The following is a 26,540-nucleotide window of genomic DNA, read 5'->3' as shown; positions in this document are numbered from 1 at the left end:
TATAATTTATGATAAAAAATATCTTTGTTTCATGGGATCATGCCCATGCCCACCTAGTCTAATGAGAGGTGGAGGCACAATGTCACTATGAGAGAAGCATGAAGGATATTAACTGCCAGCTGCTCTTCAGAACAGATACGCAGGAGAGATTCATAGAATGTTTTTTATGGTATTTTAAAAATCATGTATTGATACAGAAAAAAATAATGAGATCATCAAGATATCAGAAACCTGATAATCATACATTCTCGATGTATTATTATACTTCAAAAATGTTTACTCACTGTTTTATTTATCACTTAGGGTGTGCAAAGATTAAATACTTAACTAAAGTAATAACAAAGTTGAAATATTTATTCTTTGAATACTAATGGTTATTATGTTTACTCCCTTAAGATATAATATTAAATTTTTCTTACATTTATTTATTCATTTGTTATTGTTGGTGTGTGGTATGCATTTCATAACACATATATAGAGAATAGGAGAAACTTGATGGACTCAGTATTTTCCTTCCTCCATGTAAGTTCTGGGAATTGAACTGGGGTCATTTGAAGAGAGGTGCTTCAGAGCTCAGAAGCAAGCCCCTTGACTTCCTGAACCATCTTATTACTGTAGTTTGAGATGTTTAAATGTCAGTTATAGTCCTAGTGTGTGTGTGTGTGTGTGTGTGTGTGTGTGTGTGTGTGTGTACATATGGGAGTGTGGGTGTGTGTATTTTCTAGTCAGGCATTTAGGGCATTTATTAGGAATCTAAATAGGCACTTATTATTATTTCCTTTATTAGTATTTTTAAATTTTAATTTAACTTATACAAATATATCAAGTATTCATACTTATTGGGTAATGAAATAAGTAATTTTTAGAGGACAGAATACAACATGGTCTAGTGGAAATTTTAGCCAAGATTGCCTTGGGTATTAGGGCATTATAACTTACCAAAAGGTTGCACCAGGAAGCTAAACAGAATTTGCTCATGCTATTTTAGCTGCAATGAAGGTGATCACCATTACTTTCAAAAATGAGAGAAAAGGAGGAGAAACTTCATTTTCACTGGTGAAGGCAGAAGATTAGTTGACTGTCAAGTCTGGGGTTATTAATGAGTATGATGTGTAGCTAGAGTTTTCTCCAGTCCTGTCGGGCCCATGGTCAGGACAAATCTCTCTCACCCGCCAGTCCTACAGCTGCTCAGACCTAACCAAGTAAACACACAGAGACTTATATTACTTATAAACTGTGTGGCCATGGCGGGCTTCTAGCTAGCTGTTCTTATATCTTAATTTAATCCATTTCTATTAATCTATAAGTTGCCATGTGGCTCATGGCTTACTGGTACCTCACATTTTGCTTTTCATGGCAGCGGCTGGCAGTGTCTCTCTGACTCAGCCTTCCACTTCCCACCCAGAATTTTCTTCTCTGCGTGTCCCACCTATACTTCCTGCCTGGCTACTGGCCAATCAGTATTTTATTTATACAGAGTGATATCCATAGCAGTGATGTTAATGATATCTATTCATTAGTGATTGTATTATGTGTTATTCTATGGAAGACAAACTTGGGCAGAAACTGGGTCTCTATCAATCCTCCTAGTGCTGTCATATTGAATAAATATTTTTCTGCTTTTCATGATTAGTTAGGCTCTTTTAATTGGCCTATTTAGTAAGTGGCTGTGTCTGGCTTATTGTAACAAAGGCTACAACCAATCGCTCTACAACCCTACAACCAACAACTAGGTCTACAAATAATATGAGAATTTTAAAGAAATAAAAAGCCATAGTTTGGTGTGAGTGCCCACAGCCAGGTTTGAATTTTATGTTACAATACTAATTATTAAAGAAGTAGTCCATGGACTTTGGAAGGAACAGGAGAAGGAGGAGTGGAAATAATCTCAACATAGTAGCTATATAATGAGAAAAATGAAATATTTAATTAATATAAATTGTTGTGAATGACAAAATAATCTACAAAGTGTTTTATGAATGTAGTCGTTCTGTAGATGGGGAAAGAAAGGTGAGATTGTCTTCATAGTCATAAATTTCCAATCTGTGGTTAGTTTGGTTAAGGGCTTGTCTATCTTATTGTTTTCCTCAAAGAACCAACTCTTTGTTTCATTAATTCTTTTGTATTATTCTCTTAGTTTCTATTTTATTAATTTCACCTCTCACTTTGAAAATTTCCTTGTGCTTCTTCTTCTAGAGCTTTCAGGTGTGCTGTTAAGTCACTAGTGTGAGATTTCTCCAACTTCTTTATGTGGGCATTTAGGGCTATGAATTTCCCTCTTATCACTGCTTTCATAGTGTCCCATAAGTTTGGGTATGTGGTGTCTTCATTTTCGTAGATCTCTAGGAAGTCTTTAATTTCTTTCTTTATTTCTTCCATAACCCATTGGTGATTCAGTTGAGCATTATTCAGTTTCCATGAGATTGTAGGTTTTCTGTAGTTTTTGTTGATGTTGAAATCTAACTTTAAACCATGGTGGTCTGACAGAACACAGAAGGTTATTCCAATTGTTTTGTATCTGTTGAGATTTGCTTTGTGGCCAAGTATGTGGTCGATTTTAGAGAAAGTTCCATGGGGTGCTGAGAAGAAGGTATATTCTTTTTTGTTAGGATGGAATGTTCTGTAGATATCTATTAGGTCCAATTGGGTCATGACATCAATTAAGTCCTTTATTTCTCTGTTAAGTTTCGATTTGGGAGATCTGTCCAGTGGTGAAAGTGGGGTGTTGAGATCTCCCAACAAAGAGTTGGTTCTTTCAGAAAATCAACATGATAGACAAGCCCTTATCCAAACTAACCAAAAGACACAGAGAGAGAGAATCCAAATCAACAAAATCAGAAATGAAAAGGGGGACATAACAACAGACATTGAGGAAATCCAGAGAATTATAAGGTCATATTTCAAAAACCTCTACTCCACAAAACTTGAAAACATAAAAGAAATGGATAATTTTCTGCATAGGTAACACATACCTAAGTTAAATCAAGACCAGATAAACTATTTAAATAGTCCAATAACCCCTAAGGAAATAGAAACAGTCATTAAAGGTCTCCCAACCAAAAAAAAAAAAGCCCAGGACCAGATGGTTTCAGCGCAGAATTCTACCAGATCTTCAAAGAAGAGTTAATACCAATACTCTCTAAATTGTTCCACATAATAGAAACAGAAGGAACATTACCAAAATCCTTCTATGAGGCTACAATTATGCTGATTCCTAAAGCAAACAAGGATACATCAAAGAAAGAGAACTACAGACTGATCTCCCTCATGAACATTGATGCAAAAATACTCAATAAAATACTGGCAAACAGACTCCAAGAACATATCAGAACAATTATCCACCACGAGCAAGCAGGCTTCATTGCAGGGATGCAAGGGTGGTTCAACATACAAAAGTCTGTCAATGTCATATACCATATAAACAAACTCAAAGGAAAAAACCACATGATCATCTCACAAGACCCAGAAAAGGTATTTGACAAAATCCAACACCCCTTCATGATAAAGGTCTTGGAGTGATCAGGAATACAGGGAACATACCTAAACATAATAAAGGCAATTTATAGCAAGCCAACATCCAACATCAAATTAAATGGAGAGAAACTCAAAGCAATTCCACTAAAATCAGGAACGAGTTAAGGCTGTCCGCTCTCCCCATACTTATTCAATATAGTACTTGAAGTTCTAGCCAGTGCAATAAGACAACATAAGGAGAATAAGGGGATGCGAATTAGAAAGGAAGAAGTCAAGCTTTCCCTATTTGGAGATGACATGATAGTATACTTGAGTGACCCAAAGATTCCACCCAGGAACTGATACAGCTTATAAACACCTTCAGCAACATAGCAGGATACAAGATCAACTCAAAAAGTCAGTAGCCCTCCTATATGCAATTGATAAACAGGCTGAGAAGGAAATCAGAGGTATATCACCCTTTACAATAGCCACAAATGACATAAAATACCTTGGGGTAATACTAACAAAGCAAGTGAAGGACTGATATGACAAGAACTTTAAGTCCCTGAAAAAAGAAATTGAAGAAGATGTCAGAAAATGAAGAAGATCTCTGATGCTCATGGATAGGCAGGACCAACATAGTAAAAATGGCAATTTTACCAAAAGCAACCTACAGATTCAATGCAATCCCCATCAAAATACAAACACAATTCTTCACAGACCTGGAAAGAGTAATATGCAACTTAATATGGAAAAACAAAAAACCCAAGATAGCCAAAAGAATCCTGTACAATAAAACAACCTCTGGAGGCATCACAATCCCTGACTTCAAGCTATACTATAGAGTTACAGTAAAAAATTACACAAAAATCAAAACAAAAAAAACCCCAGCTTGGTATTGGCATAAAAACCGACATGTGTATCAATGGAATCGTATTGAAGACCCTGATATTAACCCACACACCTATAAATATATAATTTTTGACAAAGAAGCCAAAAGTGTACAATGGAAAAAACAAAGCATCTTCAACAAATGTGCTGGCATAACTGGATATCAACGTGTAGAAGGCTGCAAATAGATCCATATCTGTCACCATGCACAAAACTTAAGTCCAAGTGGATCAAGCACCTCAACATAAATCCAGGTACTCTGAGCCTGCTAGAAGAGAAAGTCAGAAGTAGTCTTGAACACATTGGCATGGGAGATCACTTGCTAAATATAAGACCAGTAGCACAGACACTGAGACAAACAATCAATCAATGGGACCTCTTGAAACTGAGAAGCTTTTGTAGAGCAAAGGATACAGTCAACAAGGCAAAGTGACAGCCTACAGAATTGGAAAATATTTTCACCAATCCCACATCTGACAGAGGATTGATATCCAGAATATATAAGGAACTCAAGAAAGTAGACATCAAAATGACCAACAGTCCAATTAAGAAATGGGCTATAGAACTAAACACAGAATTCTCAACAGAGGAAACTCAAATGGCTGAAAGATATTTAAGGAATTGCTCAACATTCCTAATCATCAGGGAAATGCAAATCAAAACAACTCTGAGATATCACCTTACACCTGTCAGAATGGCTAAGATCAAAAACACTGAAGACACTTTATGCTGAAGAGGATGTGGAACGAGGAGAACTCTCCTCCACTGCTGGTGGGAATGTATGCTTGTACAACCACTTTGGAAATCAATATGGCACTTTCTTAGAAAATTGGGAATCAATCTCCCCCTAAATCCAGCTATACCACTCTTGGGCATATACCCAAGAAATGCTCAATCATACCAAAAGAGCACTTGCTCAGCTATGTTCATATCAGAATTGTTTGTAATAGCCAAAACCTGGAAACAACCTAGATGCCCTTCAACTGAAGAATGGATAAATAAATTTTGGCACATATATACAATGGAATACTACTCAGCAGAGAAAAACAATGACATCATGAGGTTTACAGGCACATGGATGGATCTAGAAAAAATTATCCTGAATGAGGTAATCCAGACTCAGAAATACAAATATGGTATGTACTCACTCATAGGAGGATACTAGATGTGGAACAAGGATGACTGGACTGTTACTCACATCACCAGTGAGGCTACCTAGAAAACAGGACCCCAAGAAGGACACGAGGATCGCCCAATGATGGAGAAATGGCTGAGATCTACATAAACAACCTGGACATGAGTGGGAGCAATGAAGGGCGAGGGTCAAGGGAAAAAGAGTGGGAGATCTCAGTTGGATCAAGAACAGAGAGGGAGAACAAGGAATAGGAGACCATTGTAAATGAAGACCACATGAGAAAAGGAAGAAACAATGTGCTAAAGAGGCCCACAGAAATCCACAAAGATACCCCCACAAAAGACTGCTGGCAATGGCCGAGAGACAGCTGGGACTGACCTACTCTGGTGATGGGATGGCCAAACACCCTAATAGTTGTGCCAGAAACCCCATCCAAGGACTGAGGAATCTGGATGCAGACATCCACCGCTAGGCCAGGAGTCCAATTAGTGAGAAAGAGGAGGGTTTATATGAGCGAGAATTGTTGAAACCAAGGTTGGATAAAGCACAGGGACAAATAGCCAAATGAATGGAAACACATGAACTATGAAACAAAGGCTGAGGGGCCCCCAACTGGATCAGGCTCTCTGAATAGGTGAGACATTTGATTGGCTTGATCTGTTTGGGAGGCATCTAGGCAGTGGTACTAGTTCCTGGGCTCATTGCATGAGTTAGCTGTTTGAAACCTGGGACTTATGCAGGGACGCTTGGCTCAATCTGGGAGGAGGGGATTGGACCTGCCTGGACTGAGTCTATCAAATTGATCTCAGTCCTCGGGAGAGGAGTTGCTCTAGAGGAGGTGGGAATTCGGGCAGGGCTTGGGGGGAAGGGGAGGGCACAGGAAGGGGGAGAACAAGGGAATCTGTGGCTGTTATGTAGAACTGAATGGTATTGTAAAATAAAAGAAAAGAAAAAAAATTTCCAATCTGTGTTGCAGTGTGAGCACAAAACCACTCTTCTGCCTGAGGAGATAATTTGTTTCACTTTACAAAGGGATGAAAAACATCACTTCCTCTTTCCTGTTTGCTAAGGCAATGGAGCCATGTTATGTGTATTCAGGTTGATCTCTTGTTTTATAATAAACTTTTAAGTTAGCACATTACAACTCTTAATTCATTTCCCGGATGGTAGCCTCATTGCTGCACTTGCAAACCCAAGAGTTTGCAGCTAAATGAATGACCTATGATGCAAAATTCTTCTCTGTAGATGTAACCATCCATCTTATTAAATAAGAAACATAGAACCGATGCAAAGAAGAAAGCCAAGAGGTCAGAGTTAAGAGCTAAAACCTTACCCTTCCTCCTGCAGTAGTCCTACATCTCCGAACCAGAGCTACAAAATGTGTGTCTGTCTAAATGTGTGTCTGTCTTTTTATAGTGTTTCTGTTCTGCCTTCTCATTGGTTGTAAACCCAACTACATGGCTGCCTGATCACAGCCTGTCTGTATAGACCTCCACGTTTTCTATGATTGGTATTGAGATTAAAGGCATGTGTATGTGTATCCAATACTTGCTGTATCCCTGAACACACAAAGACTTACCTAGCTCTGCCTAACAAGTGCTGGGATTATAAGTGTATGCCACCACTGCCCTGCTTTCCTATGGCTTGCTAATAGCTCTGACCCCAGGCAACTTTATTTATTAACATACAAATAACATTTTAATACAAATTAAATATCACCATATTTTCCCTTTTCTATTTTAAAAAAAAAGAAAAAAAGGAAAAAGGTTATAACATAAGTAAAACTATATACAAAAGTATAATAACTATATACAATATATACAAGTAATAAATACCTAAACAATGTCTAGTCCATTTGTATTTGACAAATTCAGAGAAAATAATTCCATTATCTATCCTATTTTGGTAAGTCCAAAATGTACCTAATTCACTTTCTATCCTAACTAGTCTTCAACTATAACTAACTAATCTTCAACTATAACTAACTAATCTTCAACTCCCTCAGAGACCCAACAAGGAAATAATATTACCTAACAAAAATAAAAACAGGACGGGCATGCAAGCAACTTCCAAAAAATTTGTGAGTTGACAGAAACAACCAGCCTGCTGGACAGTCACCTGAGGTTTCTCCGCAGTGTTGGGGCATCATCTTCAGCCTATAGGCTTAGCGTATCTGACAGACTCATTTGTGAAGTAGGATGTACACAAGGTCAACAGTTCAATCTCACATTGGATGAGAGCAGTCTATATAGCAGAAACACCTGAATTCCACTAGTGTCATGTCATGATTCAGGATTTTAAATTCAGGAAATTGTTGATGTTTTTTGAATTCAGGTGTCCATTCTTCTCAGCTATGTGTGTATGTGGCTTCATCTCAGCATCCCATTCTTCTCCACATCCCTCTATTAAATGCCATTCTACTATTGAGAGGCATGAGCTTAATTACTCTTCAAGAATAACTGTTTCATCTGCTGTTCAATTGCACATCAGAAGCCATCAGCCCACTGCCTATTAAGCTGCCTTCGAAGAAAAGGGCACTGTACCTTTTCCAGATTGTGAAGGACACTTCAGGGATTGTGCCATATTGTCCTGGCCTCAGAAGATACCTTTTGATAAAGCCATAACCACACTTGTTTTGGCAAGAATCAGTAGTCCTTTGTTTCATGTCCTGTCTGTCCTGTTTGTCAGCAGTTGATTCAAGGATACTTTGTTGTCCAGTGGCTAACTTTTGCCACAATGAAGGTTATCTCTCCAATTGCAATTTTTTCAATGCCCATATTTTCTCTGAAGTAGATTGGTACTGCCAGGAGCCGACATGTCTCATAGTCATGACAAAAAAGAAAAAAATTTCTAAGTTATTAAAAAATTTTAAATGCCATATTCTCTAGATCTCTGAAGGGTTTGAAGATAACCTGTCTATCTAAAATATATCTATTCAATCTAGAAAACATACCTAATATGACAACAAATTATATTATAATGTCTAACTAGTAACTTTCATTTCTTTATATCCTAATAGTTGGTAATAACAGCATTCAAGGATCAGAAAGTTGCATTGCATTGTTAAATGAATGGTATAAGTACAATTAGAAATATACATATAACATTTTCTAACAATATCAATTTCAATATATATATATATAATTTGTATACAATATAAAACAATTCAATCCAATGTAAAGTATTAACATTTTCCTTATCTTTTCTTTCTTTTTTTGAACAAGAAACTTAAATCTAATCTCCTTTGCTTAGCCCTTTTCCTAACCCTTGACAACAACTTGTAACCAACCCCCCAATCCATGAAAATTACCCCAGACCCAAAACCCATTAAAAGGAAAAAAAACCCACCTGCCCCACACCACCTCTTTGGGAATGTGGGCGTCGAATTCTTGAAATTGCTTCCTGCTGGGTATGGGTGAAGTTTTCTTTATCCTGAAAGAAAAATTTTAGGTTAATTGTCAAATTCTAGAAAAGGTAACTATATCCTTCATTATCCAGTCTGTGTATAATGCCAAAGTTCAGGGTTTATCTCAAATCCTTATTCAAGTACTCGTTAAGACTGAATCATCTCAGCTAGCTCTCTCAAAATTGCTCTGAGCACTTTGTAGTTCAAAGCTGATCTGTAGATGATGTTTGTCAGCTTAGTGATATTATTATTGTCCAAACGGAATTGTTGTTGTTGTGGGATTCCATCTTCTTCCTGGAGACTTCAGTTAATGTTAGGCCTGGTTGTGAATTCCTGCAGAAAACTGATAAGAGACTCGAAAACAAAAACATATATATGGAGCTAATTGAAGCCTTTTTTCTTTCTAGAATTAGTTAGTACTCTATATGACCATTCATATCTTAACAAAGTTTAAAATGTGTGTGTGTGTATAAATTTTGTAAAATTGTAAATTTTGATGTAAAATTTATGCTTTTAGATAAGTTTAAAGAATCAGAATAGAATCAAAGAGTTGAGATTATTAATAGAATAGTCCCTTAATTAATTTGGCTTTTCTCCTGTCCCATAACACTTCTCTGTCCTGTTCACCATCCAAGATTCAATCTGGAATTCAGTCTCACAGTTCTGTATTCATTATTCTATTCCATAACACTTCTCTGTCCTGTTCACCATCCAAGATTCAATCTGGAATTCAGTCTCACAGTTCTGTATTCATTATTCTATTTGTGACAATAACCACACCTGAAAATTGAAACCAGTTGAAAATGTGAGTGTATAAATATTTTCAAGGATCTCATTGAAAAAAATTAAAAAAAACAACTTTCCATAACTTCCCAGTATTATCCATTTCACTTTCATTCCTTTTACTCTCCTCTGGTCAATATTTACAACAATAATAATGATGGTTAATAATAATTATTATTCATTTTTATTATTATTAATATAATTGAATAATTATTAATATTTGTTATTATTGTTATTATTATAATTATAGAAGGAAAGTAGGGAGGGCAGACAAGGAGAAAACTTGTAGATATCTATGACAGTTTGGAGGTGAAGCTTCTTAACAATGTGACTGCTTTGCATTGACAGAGTGAAGCACACAATTCAGTCCTTCGCCCACATGCAGCAGGCATGTACACACACACATGCAGGCCTGCACACATTCACAAATATCAGAAAAATTAGACCCACTGCCTTGGACATACAATTACAATTTGCAAGAAAAATTTGCCTACTGGATTCTGAGAGTTCCTTTAATTATAACTATCTCCATGGCAAATGGCCTGAGTGTTTCAGTTGGAGGGATTAGAGGAAAGAAAAGAAGGAAGGAAGGAGGAAAGAAAGGAAAGAATAAGGAAGGAAGACAAAGAGAGAGGAAAGAACGAAGGAAGGAAGGATGGAAGGAAAGAGCGAGGAAGGGAAGGAGAGAGGGAGGGAGGGAGGAAGGAAGGAAGGAAGGAAGGAAGGAAGGAAGGAAGGAAGGAAGGAAGGAAGGAAGGAAGGAAAGAAAGAAAAGAAAGGATTAGTCCGAACTCCCTGAGTTCACTTTTCAATATACATACTATCATTGGAGGACTTCTGGAGATCTTCCTCTCTACTACACTAATCATTTCTGGGTTGTCCTAGATTTTCATCAACAACTCAATAGTACTTGACAATGTTCTTCTTTGCTATTATGTTTGCTATTACATTTTGCTATTATGTTACTTTAAAATTATTCATATAGCTGTCCCACATTTTTACAAACCTTTTAACTACAATCAGTGACAAGAATTTGTAAGCAGACTTTCTTTGGATCTCCAGCACCCAAATAATGACATGGAGGATTCTTGTTAATTTTGAAAGTTTGGCCTTAGCTTAGGCTTGTTCCCAACTACCTTTTAGAACTTAAATTAACCTGTTGATGTTGGTCTACATTTTTCAATGTGACTCATTACCTCTCCTTTGTACCAAATGTCTGACTTGCTCCATGGCTTGCTTGCAAATTCCCTGCCTCTCTGATTTTTCCCTGAGTTCTTATCCCTGCCTGGAAGTCCCACCTATACTCTGCTGGCTAGTTATTGGCCATTCAGCTCTTTATTAAACTAATCAGAATTCCCTTGGCAGAGATACATCTTCATAGTGTACAAAAAGATTATCCCACAACAAGAATTGGCACTATTTTGCTTCCTAATGTGGCAGTAAAATACTCCCAAAATAAGCATGGGAGTTAAGGGTTAATTTCTTCATCCACTTTCAAGTAAGAGTCCATACCTCAGGAGAAGAGACAGGAACCATAGAAGGAAAAATATTTATGCATTTGTCCTCTCTAGTTTTCACTTGTTTCTTTGTTATGCATCCCAGGCTTACCTGCCCAAGAATGGTTCCATCCACATAATACTGGACACTTGCACATTAATCATCATTGAAGACAATTCCACAGACATACCCAAAAGACAGTCTAGTGGACGGGATACTTAGCAGATGGTCCTCCAGATCATAGGTATTTTTTTCTTGGTTGTGTCTAGTTAACAGTAACATCTGACCAGTCTATTTTCCTAAAAAGGAAACTCAAGAAGCAACATGCACTTTTTCTTTAATTTTGTTGAGTCCAAAATTAATCTATACTTATAAATTCATGCTTTAATTTTTAAAATTGTTTCAATCCAAGATGATCACTTAATATTTGTCACTTTCAGTCATTTTATGCTGAAAAAAAAGAAAATTTACTTATTATAATGACTGGTGGTTTCAATAAAAATGACCCCCAGTAGGTTAATAGGTAGTGGCAATGTTAGGAGCTGTGGCCTTGTTGGTGTAGGTATGGCCTTAGTGGAGGAAGTCTGTCATTAGGGATAGGCTTTGATGTTTCAAAAGCACAAATCAGCCCAGTGCTTCACTCTCCCTCTTCCTACTGCCAGCTAAGCCAAATGTAGAACTCTGGACTTCTTCTCTAGCAACATGTCTGCCTGCATGCTGCCATGCTTCCTGCCATGATGATATTGGACTAAAACTAAACCCGTGGCAGTTAAATGTTTTCGTTTATAAAAGTTGTCATGGTCATGGTACCTCTTCATAATAATAGAAGCCCTACCTAAGAGAATGACATTTGATATGACATTTTTTTACTTGAACAAGAATGCCCTTTTTAATATGAAATATGGTACATATTTTAGTAAACATTTTCTTTTCCAGTGCATCCATAATTATCCATGTAACAAATCTACTTGTTATGATAGGCCGACAGTTTTGCTATGAATTCATGACATATTTAAAATTTCCATGAAGTTTTAATTATTTAATTTTTTCATTATTATTTGAAAATATACTCTTTTATATACAAAACTTCAATAATATAATTAAATAATAGTCAATGTCAATGTTTCTGAGGGGACTTGCAGAGATATCTTGAGCATAATAGACATTTAAGATATCAAGGATCACCAAAATCTGAGTTTCACTATACTCCATATGTGTTCCTTTTTAGATGTATTTATTTTATGTTGTATGTGCATGATTGTTCTGCCTGTATTTGTGTACCATGTATGAAAGTCCTCTATGGCCCCTTTCTAAAGATCTGTTTTTATACATTCCATCATGTGAGGACAAATTTTTATTGATCTTTTCCCTCATTACATTAGATGTAGTATTATAATGCTTTCTTCAGGAAACTGTTCTAATGTACAATAAAATTAATTTTGTATTATATCTTTGGTTGCAGCAATCATTTATGAGGCAACATGTTTATATGTATTGACTTTGAATTATTAGTTTGGTTGTTTTTATTTGAAAAGCTTTTCAACATTTTTGATGCTCATTTGTTTCCAGTTTCAGTTAGTGTTAATTTTAAACACTGGCACTTTTTAAACAATTATGAACATTTGGTACATAACTTCTAATTGTGTAATTAAAGTCTCTATAATGACAGAAGCAGGAGAAGAATAGATTTCTACACAGTCCGTGGATACCGTGCACATAATTGACCATAAACAATCATATGGACTTTTCATAATGTACCATAAAATAGCAATTAATTTTAGTTTCTGAATTGAATGTGTGTTATTACTTAGGAACTCAATGAAAATTTTCAAGCCTGGTGGATGTGGGTGTCGGAATATGCAGAGTATTTATTATAGGCAGATAGATCTAGGGATAATTTGTTCACACTGTGTAAAGAATATGTAGATTCAGAAGATGCTACATGTGCTTCATGTCAAAGCTCCTTTCAGGACTTAGCTGACTAGAATCAAATTCTTCCTTTCAAGAACATTCAAAGCTGGTGGCAATGACAGACAGAGATCACAACAAGGTTGAACATATGGAGGAGATTAGGCATAACTAGGCAAGAAGTAACTTACAACAAGGACTAGGATAGAGGTTTCAATGAATGGAAAATTATTAACCAATGAGGAAGACAGGCTAGAAATAGTTCAAGATGGTCAGATATCCATGCATCCTTCTTAGGGTTTTCCTTGTTACCTAGCTTCTCTGGTGCTGTGGATTGTGGTATGGTTATCCTTTGCTTTATATATAATATCCACATATAAGTGAATACATACCGTGTTTGTCTTTCTGGGTCTGGATTATCTCACTCAGCATGATTTTTTTTCTAGTTCAATCCATTTGCCTGGAAATTTCATGATGTCATTATTTTTACAGCTATTGTCACTGTTTTTACATACTCTATTGTATAAATTACCACATTTACTTTGTCCAGCTTTCCATTTTTTACTTTCTTGCTTTGTAAATTTTATTTTCATTTTTTCCTTATATACTTACTTGTTTTTTCTTTTTTCCTTTTGGATATATAATTGAGTTTTAGCAGAGGTGTCTATACTGATATGTAGAGATTTACAAATATTTCACAGTAACAATTTGGTAGTTACAGTGCGTTCTTATGGTGATATTTTATTTGTACTGAAATGTGATTTTAATTTTATGTTAATAAATAAAGTTGCCCTGGGGTCAGAACTATTAGAGCCATAGCAGGAGTGTGGTGGTTAGAAGAGCTAGGTAGATTTCTGTGTGTTCAGGGATACAGCCAGTATTGGAGACATACGCCTTTAAGACCTGGAGGGCGGTACTTACAGGCAGTGATGAGGCAGTCATGTGGTTGGGTTTACAACCAATGAGAAGGCAGAACAGAAAGACTTTTTAAACACAGACAAACAGGAAGTAGCTCTCTCTCGGGGAAGTTAGGAGCACTGCAGGAGGTAAGATTTTATCTCTGAGCTCTGACCTCTCGGCTTTCTCTTTTACATTGGCTCTGTGTTTCTTATTTTAATAAGACGATTGGTTACATCTACAAAAGATTAATATATATATATATATATATATATATATATGTTAAACTTTGTTAAGATATGAATGGTCATATAGAGTACTAACTAATTCTAGAAAAAAGGCTTCAATTAGCTGCATATATATGTCTTTGTGTTCGAGTCTCTTATCAGTTTTCTGCAGGAAATCATGGCCAGGCCTAACATCAACTGAAGTATCCGGGAAGAAGATGGGGCCCCACAACAACAACAATTCCACGTGGACAATAATAATATCACTAAGCTGACAAACATCATCTACAGATCAGCTTTGAACTACAAGGTGCTCAGAGCAATTTTGAGATGACTAGCTGAGATGATCCAGTCTCAAAGACTACTTGAATAAGGACTTGAGATAAACCCTGAACTTTGGCTTTATACACAGACTGGATAATAATGAAGGATATAGTTACCTTTCCTAGAATTTGACAATTAACCTAAATTTTTCTTTCAGGATAAAGATAACTTTGCCCATACCCAGCAGGAAGCAATTTTAAGAATATGACGCCCACATTCCCAAAGAAGTGGTGTGGGGCGTGAGATTTTTTGGTTCTTTTAATGGGTTTTTGGTCTGGGATAATTTTCATTGTTTAGGGGGGTTGGTTACACATTGTCAAGGGTTAGGAAAAAGGCTAAGCAAAGGAGATTAGATTTAAGGTTCTTGTTTAAAAAAAAAGAAAGAAAGAAAAGAAAAGTAAAAGACAATTACTAGTTTTAAACACTTTACATTATTACCAACTACTAGGATATAAAGAAATGAAAGTTAGTAGTTAGACATTACAATAGAAATTGCAGTCATATTAGATATGTTTTAAAAATTGAGCAGATATATTTTAGACAGGTCATCTTCAAACCCTTCAGAGATCTACCGAATATGGCATTTAAAATGTTTTAATAACTTAGAAATTTTTCTTTTTTGAGACATGTTGGCTCCTGGCAGTACCAATCTACTTCAGAGAAAATATGGGCATTGAAGAAACTGCATATGGAGTTAATTTTCATTGTGGCAAAAGTTAGCCACTGGACAACAAAGTATCCTTGAATCAACAGGAAAAAATGGACAGACAGAACATGAAACAAAGGACTACTGATTCCTGCCAAAACAAGTGTGGTTATGGCTTTATCAAAAGGCATCTTCTGAGGCCAGGTCAATAGGGCACCATCCCTGAAGTGGCCTTCACAATCCAGAAAAGGTACAGTGCCTTTTTCTTCGAAGGCAGCTGAACAGGCAGTGGGCCGATGGCTTCTGTAGTGCAATGGAACAGCAACTGAAAGCTCACGCCTCTCAATAGTAGACTGGCATTTAATAGAGGGATGTGGAGAAGAAAGGGATGCTGAGATGAAGCCATATATACACAGCCAAGAAGAATGGACAGCTGAATTAAAAAACCATCAACAATTTCCAGAATTTAAAATCCTGAATCATGACATGTCACTAGTGGAATTCAGGTGTTTCTGGTACATGGACTGCTCTCACCCAATGTGAGGTTGAACTGTTGACCTTGTGTACAACCTACTTCACAAATGAGTCTGTCAGATACGATAAGCCTATAGGCTGAAGATAATGCCCCAGTACTGCGGAGAAAACTCAGGTGACTGTCCAGGCAGCTGGCTGTTTCTGTCAACTCACAAAATTTTTGGAATTTGCTTTTGTGCACTTCCTGTTTTTATTTTTATTAGCTAATATTATTTCCTTCTTGGGTCTCTGAGGGAGTTGAAGATTAGTTAGTTATAGTTGAAGATTAATTAGGATAGAAAGTGAATTAGATACATTTTGGACTTACTAAAATAGGATATATAAGGGAATTATTTTCTCTGATTTGTCAAATACAAATGGACTAGACATCATTTAGGTATTTGTTACTTGTATATAGTGTATATAGTTATTGTACTTTTGTATATAGTTTTTCTTTTGTTAGTTATAACCTTTTGCCTTTTTTCTTTTTATTAAAATAGAAAAGGGGAAATATGGTGATATTTTATTTGTACTGAAATGTGATTTTAATTTTATGTTAATAAATAAAGTTGCCCTGGGGTCAGAACTATTAGAGCCATAGCAAGAGTGTGGTGGTTAGAAGAGCTAGGTAGATTTCTGTGTGTTCAGGGATACAGCCAGTATTGGAGACATACGCCTTTAAGACCTGGAGGGCAGTACTTACAGGCAGTGATGAGGCAGTCATGTGGTTGGGTTTACAACCAATGAGAAGGCAGAACAGAAAGACATTTAAACACAGACAAACAGGAAGTAGCTCTCTCGGGGAAGTTAGGAGCACTGCAGGGGGTAAGATTTTATCTCTGAGCTCTGACCTCTCGGCTTTCTCTTTTACATTGGCTCTGTGTTTCTTATTTTAATAAGATGATTGGTTACATCTACACGTTCCCTTAGCTGCAATTTATCTTTGAAACTTATTTAAATTCTCTTGTATGATAGAGGCTGGATTTTTGTGTGTTTGTTTTATGCTGTTTTTTTAAGCAATGCTAAACATTAGATTTTTCAAAACAATAGGAATCTATTAAAAATCCTACATTATGAATTATGAAGTAATAAAATAGATGTGATTTTTGAAGAGAAAAATGGTCAGATATCACAAGTGAAATGGAGGAGGATAAGAATGCTAATCTTACATTTAAAAAATATGTAGGGAAGTTTTATTAAATCAGGTTTCCAATGTTCTTACTAATATTTTGATTTATAAGAAAGTATGTGATAGAGAATTGTGATATTTTCCTCTTGATAAAGCACTTGTATAGGATGCACAAAGATTTGAATTTGAATCTCACATAAACACAATAGTGATGGTGCACACTAGTTACTAGTGCATTCAGACAATAGAAACAAAAGAATATTAAGCTAACATTCATCTTCATAATTATCTAAGCCAGCCTGAGACTATTTCAAAAGAAAGGTAGTGCTCTGTCCCATTTTATGTTGGAAATATATAATTTGCTTTTGATTTTATAGGGGGTTACATTTAATTATTGCCTAAAGTCGGGAGAGACTTTAGACTTTTAAACAGTATTTATTCCATGAAAGATTATGGGGACATATGAAGTTGAATAAAATATATTTAGCATCATGATATGGCAATGAAACTATGGCAGACAGAGATTGGAGAGTGGTTGTCTGAATGAGATGCCCCCTATTAGTCTTTAGTATTTGAATATTTGGTCCCCAGTATGATATTTGGGGAAGATTAGGAGGAGTGCATTGTTGGACAACGAATATCACTGGGGATAGGCTTTGATCACTAAAAAAATAAATAAATAAAATAAATAAAAATAAAAAAAAAACAACTCATATTTCAAGTTAGGACTGTCAGCTTCCTCATTGTGTTTTGAGATGTAAGTTGTTGGTCCAGCCACCTGCTACTTGCTGCCTGCTCACTTCCATCATGAATGTGAACTGTCTGGAGACGTTTCTTCTATAATTTACCATGGTCAGCTTCCAACCTAAGAATTTTAAATTTAAAAGTCAGATTTTATTTTCTTGGTATCAGCTTTATTGCACATAATTTTCAACAAATCTCTGAGCACTTGCGATCCTCTGATTCATGTTTGGAAGTTGATGGCAAATACCTGGGAACATTCTGGGGTTTTTTGTTGTTGTTGTTGTTGTTGTTTTGTTTTTTGTTTTTTGTTTTTGTTTTTTGTTTTTTGGTTTTTTTTTTTTTTTTTTGAGACAGGATTTCTCTGTGTAGCTTTGGTGCCTTTCCTGGAACTCACTCTGTAGCCCAGGCTAGCTTAAAACTCACAGAGCTACACCTGCTTCTGACTCCCGAGTGCTGGGATTAAAGGTGTGCACCATCACCGTCTGACAGGAACATCATTGATAGGTATGTGTTGTAATACCTGCAGCAACTACTGAGACTGTAAACACACAACAATTGTATTTGTCCAGGAGTCTATATCTACCTCATCTTTCCCTTGTACTAGTAAGTGTTTACCAAGCTGTGTTACTCTAGAAAGAGATTCAAAATAGTTTCAACATCTGTGACCATGTGAATGAGATGTCCCTCCTAGTCTTGGCCATTTAAATTCCATGTACCCAGTTCACATTGCTATTGAGAGCCGAGGAAAAGCCCAAGAGATGTAAAATGGCATTCACATGTAAACTAGAATCCTGTGCAATGAAAAGGAGGAATTTAGGAAAAACTGTGGATTCACAAATAAGACTTCCATCAAGAAGAATGAGAAAACAGTAAGTAAATCATCCTTGATATTCCCAGATAGTGCATCCCTGAATCCTTTGGTTGCATTTTAAGATCCAGGAATTCTATAGTTCTGGGACTAATACAAATATGGATATTAACTCACTTACCTTGAATAGGTCCACATAATTGGCCTTCTATTTACAGATATGGTAAGCAGTACACAGGAAGTTATAGCACTTCCCCAGGTAACATCATTGTCAATGCTGGAATTTTAATCAAAGGCTCACATTAAAAAGGCACGGATTTCAACAGTAGTGCATCATGGTGTAGATTCCTGCAGATATATCATACAGGTAAATTCATCCTCAGATTACTATTGTGATATTTATTCACTATTTTCAAATTGTGAGATCCAGAATCACCTGGTAAACCAGTCTGCCATGCTTGAGCAGGATCATCTTAATTAGTTTAGTTGAGGTGGCAAGACCTGTACTCTGGAGGTGGCACCATCACCTGATTTTATTCCAAGACTTTAAAAAATGGAGAAGACAGCTGAACTCTAGCATTCATTTAACTCGGCTTCTTGATCAGGATTGCAACTTGAGCACTTACCCCAAATTTCTGCCACTGTGACTTTGCCACAATGATGGGAGGTGTGAACCAAAATAAACCATGCCTACCTAAATGGCAGGGTATTTTATCACATCAAAGCATGTGTCTTCAATGAAAATTTAACTAAGACCTCTTTACACTTACCATATGAGAATAAAGTTTCCATTACACTATACATATCTGTAAAAACAAACTATTATACATTGAAAAAACATTGGAAAGCAAAACTGCAATATTCTAGACTTTTTTGCAGTGTTGCCAATCAGTAGTAGAGGATGCTACACTAAACTCAGAGCTTTCTGTGCTTAGGGAAGCACTCAACAAGCCAGTACCTCTAAAGCACATATATTGACAATTTTACAAATTTTACCACTACTAGTCATTACTTGTACCATCAGAATTTATTTTGTTTACAAATTCAGGTATTTCTTTAGGTGTTTTCAAAGTTCTAATGCCACCTGCCCTACAAAATATTGGTGGTTGCAAAAAAAATATTGACTTGGTTTTCTTGTTTAGCTAACCCCTGTTTCCTTGACTTTGTGACTTGTGTAAAATCTGTAAATCAGGCTAGTGATGACACTACAATCTTCTAGGCCAATGAAAGGAGACAGAAGCAGATGGAACTCTGTGACTTCAAGGACAGCTTACTATACAGAATAAGTTCCAGGAGAGCCAGAGATAAATGAAACCCTGCCTTCAAAGTAAATAATAAAGCAGTTAATTCATATGGAGAACTTTCCAGGCATCCTGATAGTTGTGCCAAAGAAAGTCCCAACTGCACTGTTTCACTGATGTTCCTGCTGTTAGGAATCAAGATATGAAAGGTATCTTGAGAAACTATGAGGGCACCAGTATCTTGTCAGCCTGTTTTAAAGTTCTCCAAAGATGGCAGAAACTGCAGAGGGACTTGTCTGCAGGAGTATTGAAGGTTTCAGGATGGTCACCACCTCCTCACAGTATTATACAAGTTGAGATATAAACGTACTTATCTGCTCATTCCCACATTGCAGCAAATTCAGCCACACCAGGATAGCTTAGAAGTGCTGCATGGAATTGCTGTAGGCCGCAGCAGTTCCCATTTTTTCATTTAGTTAAAAAAATGTTTTTATTCTCTCTAGGACAGTGAATATGTAGATAAACTTAAATATGGAGGTGACTGAAAGATGATAAGTAATGATTAATTAATGTTGATATTTAATCAATATTGGACCATATATATATATATATATATATATATATATATATATATATATATATATATATATAATCAATAGTCTATATAGATGGCAGGCTGAGGATTAGTTTAACCATCTAATAAGTATAGTTGTATATAGTTAGAATATGTCTGTCTCAAAAAGGGAGCAGAGGAGTAACAATAAAATTTATCATATTATGGTCAAAAGTGTCTGAATACTGTGATTATGACTTATCAAAAAGAAATGGTTAGTTTGGAATATTAACTCCAACTATTACTTTTTGGTTAGTGGTATTAATTTGGTTAACGTGTGTTGTGGGATGGTCTGTATGTCAAATCTGTTGCTCTGATTGGTCAATAAATAAAACACTGATTGGCCAGTGGCCAGGAAGGAAATATAGGCAGGACTAAAGAGAGGAGAATTGAGAGAACAGGAAGGTGCGAGGAGACACTGCCAGCAGCCACCATGACAAGCAGCATGAGAAGATGCCGGTAAGCCATGAGCCATGTGGCAAGGTATAGATTTATAGAAATGGATTAATTTAAGATACTAGAACAGTTAGCAAGAAGCCTGCCATGGCCATACAGTTTATAAGCAATATAAGTCTCTGTGTTTACTTGGTTGGGTCTGAGCGGCTGTGGAACTGGCAGGTGACAGAGATTTGTCCTGACTGTAGGCCAGGCAGGAAAACTCTAGCTACAAATGGCACCCAAAATGTTGGCAAGAGTTTCCACCTAAAACCTGAGTGAAAAGATTCTAAAATGGAGCTAATAACAGTTCCTAGTTGTCTCTTTCAAGCTAGCGGCAGCCTGTGTGTTTGAGCTACTATGGCGGGTTCCTGGCATGTGCAATCGACCTGCAGTATGGTGGGAATGAGGCCTCTACAAGTGGCATATTAAGCTGCCTGGTGGATTTAGCCTTTGCTAGTACAAAACAAAAGAGGTTTCTGGGCTGCATGCTGCTTTGATAGAAGCATATACCCACTATTTCTGAGAGTTGATGGCTCCCAGAGCTAGTGTACCACCTCCTTGTTGGGAAGCTGAAGTGGGTGGAGCCAGAAGCCACAGCACCGTTTCAGTTTTGGAATGCTAGTGTTTAAAGCAATAGGCTCAAGGTAATATAATAAACCACATAAAGATGGCTATCACACAAAGAATCTGGATTATGTTCTCTTTGATATTTGTAACTGATGAAACACATTTGATTGTAAAAGCTGTTGAGTTATGCCAAAATGTGTATTTTAAAGGTACCTTGACTTCAAAATTTGGATATAAATATATGTTGCTTTTCAAAAGAGGCTCGGCTTTTGTTTCCACAGAAAGCCAGAGGCTATGGATTTGTTCCAGATTAAGATACATCAGGTTTGACCAGCCAAGAACCCCTGAAAGGTCTCTGATGATATCATGGCCCAGATAATCCAACATCCAGATCGGATTCAAGGCAACTGGCTTAGACGATACACCCTCACGGACTACTCCATAATCCTAAAATTTTCTTTGTGTCCCCATAAGATACAGCACACCCCCTCCAGCAGGAAGTAGTAAGAGAAGCTACGTCCAAATTCCCAAATATACCAAGCTGGCTTTAGAGATGTGTAAAAGTTAAAAACCTTCCTTTAAAAGGGGGGGGGTGCTGTGGGATGGTCTGTATGTCAAATCTGTTGCTCTGATGGGTCAATAAATAAAACACTGATTGGCCAGTGGCCAGGAAGGAAGTATAGGCAGGACTAACAGAGAGGAGAATTGAGAGAACAGGAAGGTGGGAGGAGACACTGCCAGCCTCTGCCATGTCAAGCAGCATGTGAAGATGCCGGTAAGCCAAGAGCCATGTGGCAAGGTATAGATTTATAGAAATGGATTAATTTAAGATATAAGAACAGTTAGCAAGAAGCCTGCCACGGCCGTACAGTTTATAAGCAATATAAGTCTCTGTGTTTACTTGGTTGGGTCTGAGTGGCTGTGGGACTGGCAGGTGACAGAGATTTGTCCTGACTGTGGGCCAAGCAGGAAAATTCTAGCTACAAACCTGTATTTTAGGGGGCATAGTTAAAGAGTTACCTGAGTCATGAGCACCTGTGGGACCAAGGCTACAGCTGAAGCTTGCCTACTTTAAATTTGTAATCAATGCAATATTAAACTAATAGCTATGAGAAAACAGTAATAACCTGTGTCAGGGTATACATAGCAAGACTTACATACAGAACAATTGTCATAGTACATGAGGAGAATATCTGATACTACATATAATTCAGGATCATGGACATAACTTATACAGTGAATAACAGAGCATTTTTTAAGGGCAGTCCAGCCCCAGGGCTGGAGAGTTCAGTTCAGAAAGAAGAGTACGGGTACGTGACAAAGGGACTGTAGAATTCATCCATGGTTGCTTCTTGCTGAGATGGGGGGGTGAAGCTGCAGGTCTTGAAGGCTGGAATGCAGTGGAAACCCAGGAAGTATAGGCTGTTTCAGGCTCTGTGAGATACGTGTAGCAGGCTTTCTTGTCTCATGGGCTGGAGGGCATGTTGCTGGGCTGAGCTAGACAGCACATCCGTGTGGGCTGGAGGGTGGGATGTAGATATGCAGCTAGATAGCATGTCCATGGTCCAGAGGATGAAAACATGTAACTCTTTAAATGATTAGAATTTCGGCTGGAAACAAATATATGTATTAGTGGTAGAACATGCAGCTGAGGAGTTTTAAAGACGAGGAGTTTTAAAGAGGAGAATTTTCTATTAGGTGAAGCTATGGAATATTTAATGTATGGTTAGCAGATGAGAGAAGGGGATATCAGACCAGGAAGAGGGAAGGCTCCTCCCCCCCTCCCCAGAGAAGAAAAAGAAATTTTTTTTTTTTTGATTTTTTGAGACAGGGTTTCTCTGTGTAGTTTTGCGCCTTTCCTGGGACTCACTTGGTAGCCCAGGCTGGCCTCGAACTCACAGAGATCCGCCTGCCTCTGCCTCCCGAGTGCTGGGATTAAAGGCGTGCGCCACCACCGCCCGGCCGAAAAAGAAATTTTTTAAGTGGGAGATAAAAACTGTAGTTAGGTTGCATTCCTCCCGGTCCTTCTTGGCTTATGAGTGTTGGCAAATTTTGATCTGCTAGAGCTTATAAGAACCTTCTTAATAGACAAAATCTTAGACATGTTAGCAACATAATGGTAAATTTTTTCAGAGCAAAATTATGAATCCTTGAAGCCTCAACAAAACATCAGGATAGCCAGAGAATGAAATCTGAAATATGTCATTTATATATCTCTCAAGTCTCATTTATCTTTTGATAAAAATTAATAAATATTTAGAACAGAATTATCGATTTTAATCATATTTCTATAAGTTTTATATCATTGATGAACAGTTTATCAAAAGGATCTGAAATTGTATCAATTTATTTATATTTAAAACTTAATATTTAATAATCTAGAGGTAAATAACAGCCTGTATACAGACTGGCAGCTTTAGAGCGCCTTAATGCTGCAGTGGCCTAGTATATGGTATGACCAGGCAATTCAAGATTCATAAAGGTGGGTCAATGTCGTGTGAAGACATGTAAGCATATCCTCTTCCTGACATTATGAAAACATCAGGACCTTTTCAAATACCAGTAAGAAGATCATAGCGGCTTAGCTGTAACTTTGTGTCTTGGCCTGGGGGTAATAAAGAATGCCTGTAGTGGGAGATATGAAAAATTAAGCACCAATTCTTAAGAACTCTTGAAGTATATGTAAGGCTGTTATCTATATATGAGCTTTAGGCATTTCTAAAATTTAAAAGCAGTGAAATAAATGGTGTATTACTTCTCATTTCATAACCATAAATCATAATGATGTAAGTCTCGTGGGTGAGCTTCCATAGGGAGAGAATTTGTAATTGTTGGACAGACATATGAAAAGGTGCCAGTATATCCTGTACAGCTATCTGCCAAGCTATAGACACATAAGTTTTATAGTTTGATATAAATATAATATCATCTGTGCAATAAATGTATTGTAAGATATATATATTATTAGGTTGGGGATTGTGAAGAAGCTATAATTGACAGTTAGTTCTGATACTTAATCTGTATATGTAAAATGAGGAACTCTGCTCAGTAAATGAGTCCTGCATAAACAGAACTTGAATTTCCTGCTCTGTATGTCAGCTTTGGCCTCCATCATGGTAGGGTGAGTAGGCAAGTTAAAAGCAAAATGCTGACAATCTTTAGGTTGAGGAGGTATGGTGAAGAAGCAATCTTGCACATCTATAAGGATTATTTTTTGGTTTCTGGGGATGGACGGCAAGCCAGGCTGTCAGATTCCCCTTGGCTTTAATGAATTTTACTTAATTTCTTAAGGTCTTGTAACAGTCTATAAGCCTGATTTTCATTAAATAACAAATGTTGGGGATACTCAAGGGCTGGTGGGGGGCTTTATATGCCCAATATTTAGAATATGCCATAAGTTTATACTTGGCCAATCTTTTCCTGAAATATAAGAAACATCAGTGCTTATGTCTAGCAAGCCAATTATTTTCTTTCCCTGTATTTTAAGTGTTTAGTTGGTCTGTAATATTTAATTTCTGAACCCAGAAAGCCATATCCCTAGAATCCAAACTGGCAGCTCCCTAAGGTGCTGCCCTGTATGAATCTGAATTGTTTTTGTGGGGGGTTGTACAATAATCTTAGTTTCTTCAGTAAAGTCAGGATCAACCTTCCCTGGGGCAGTTTTTATACCTTATACAGCAAAGGAGTTACGGCCTATAATTAGCCCCAGTGTGCCTTCTGGGGAGGTCCATAGACTCTTGTATTAAGACATACATAAGTTCATTCTTAAAGCTTATATATCTATCTCAGACCTCAATAAAAACTTTATCTATAGATCTAATTTAGGCATACATCCTCAGTATCTCTAGGTTATTTACTGAGTTTCATGTATCATTTATAACATATCTAGATGTTCATATCTTATATTTCTCTATCTCAATGACTTGCACTACATATATATTAAACTATTTTTTAATGTTCTTAAACATTTTTTTTATATCTAATTCTTCATATCCTTATAAAAACTTTACATCTAAAAACATTTTGTATTGAATTCATCAGGAGATATAGGTGATTGATTATTGGGAATAGCCAATGTAAAGTGAATTTCTTTTAATAAAGAAACAGTAAAAGGTCACTTTGAAATCTGTGAGGTGAGCTATCTTTTATATGAAGTTAGATAGCAAGGCAAATTATCTTTTAGGCCTGGTAAATGGGGATATAATCTAAATTGTCTCAAAGCATAGTTTGGACAAAACCCTGGCAATAAGAGGTGTACAGTGATCTTAATCTCTTTAGTAAGGTCAGGATCAACCTTTCCTGAGACAATTTTTATGGCATTTAAACCCTAAATATTATAAATGCTAGGGGGCTAAGTAATGAACTGGTTATATGAAATTTAGCATACTTAGCATGTATACAAATATGATTTTGCATACATTAGAGAATTTGATAATTCATAAGATGATCAAGTTTTAATTTGTATCCTAATAATTATCTCTAATAGTTTTTAGCTTATGTACAACTTATCCTTGACAGTTTACAGTTCAGGTCGGCCAATCAATCAATAAGTTTTATTTTTTAATTATCTTTAATTAAAGTAAACTCATTTTTTAACAATTTATAAGTTAGTTGTCTTTATAAGCTTAGAACTTGGGCTTTATACCCGTCAGGTTTAGCCTTAAAATTATTAAGTTTGTACTGAAGTTATTTTAATAAGGAAACAGGAACTCTTATTCAAAAATATAGTATATGAGGAGAGAAACAATTTAATAAATCCTTTAAGGAATAGCATGAAATGAGATAAGCACAGTAAAAATCTAAAACAGAGGATTTTTTTTTAGCAGCTGCAGCCAGTTAGTCCAGTCTTTATCAAGCCAGATAGCCACCGGGAATGGCAAGGTGAGGAGAAGGGTGGAGATGACTCACAGGCAGAAGTGAGCTGAGATGCAGATAGCAGATAGTTAGGTTCAGAGAGAAGGCAGCAGATGTTTAGGATTCCAACCCCCAAACGTCTTCAGGGGTCTGATGAATCCATATGGGTCATAGTAGGGCGTCCCCTAACCAGGACCTGTTTTTTTTTTTTTTTTAATGGGTTAACTGAAATTCTTCTACTTGGCCAAGGTTTTTGTAAATTACCAAGAATGGAATAGGGAGCAGTATATGTAAGCACAGGAAATAAGATAACTGCCCTCCAGATATAAGTGAAGGTTTATGGGGTTGTGCAACTCTGACTTAGAAGGATAGCAGCTGTTCTTTACTTGGCTTCCACAGAAGCTACTTTTTCTCACTCACAATTCCCACAGATACCACATAAAGAGGTTCTTAGAGGCTCCTT

The 26,540-nt window shown here is 36.7% G+C and overlaps 1 long non-coding RNA gene across 1 annotated transcript in view; it reads right to left on the bottom strand.

Moving 5' to 3' along the window:
* Positions 1-22,400: 22,400 nt before the first annotated feature.
* Positions 22,401-26,540, bottom strand: part of LOC143267133 (uncharacterized) — a 23,188-nt gene continuing 19,048 nt past the window's right edge. The window contains exon 4 of the long non-coding RNA XR_013042050.1: positions 22,401-22,833. This is a non-coding gene — a long non-coding RNA (uncharacterized LOC143267133). The remainder of the gene's footprint in view (positions 22,834-26,540) is intronic.

The sequence above is a fragment of the Peromyscus maniculatus genome, chromosome 1, assembly GCF_049852395.1.
Source record: "Peromyscus maniculatus bairdii isolate BWxNUB_F1_BW_parent chromosome 1, HU_Pman_BW_mat_3.1, whole genome shotgun sequence".
NCBI lineage: Eukaryota > Metazoa > Chordata > Mammalia > Rodentia > Cricetidae > Peromyscus > Peromyscus maniculatus.
The sequence above is the reverse complement of the archived record's forward strand: the minus strand, read 5'-3'. Positions and strand labels throughout refer to the sequence as shown.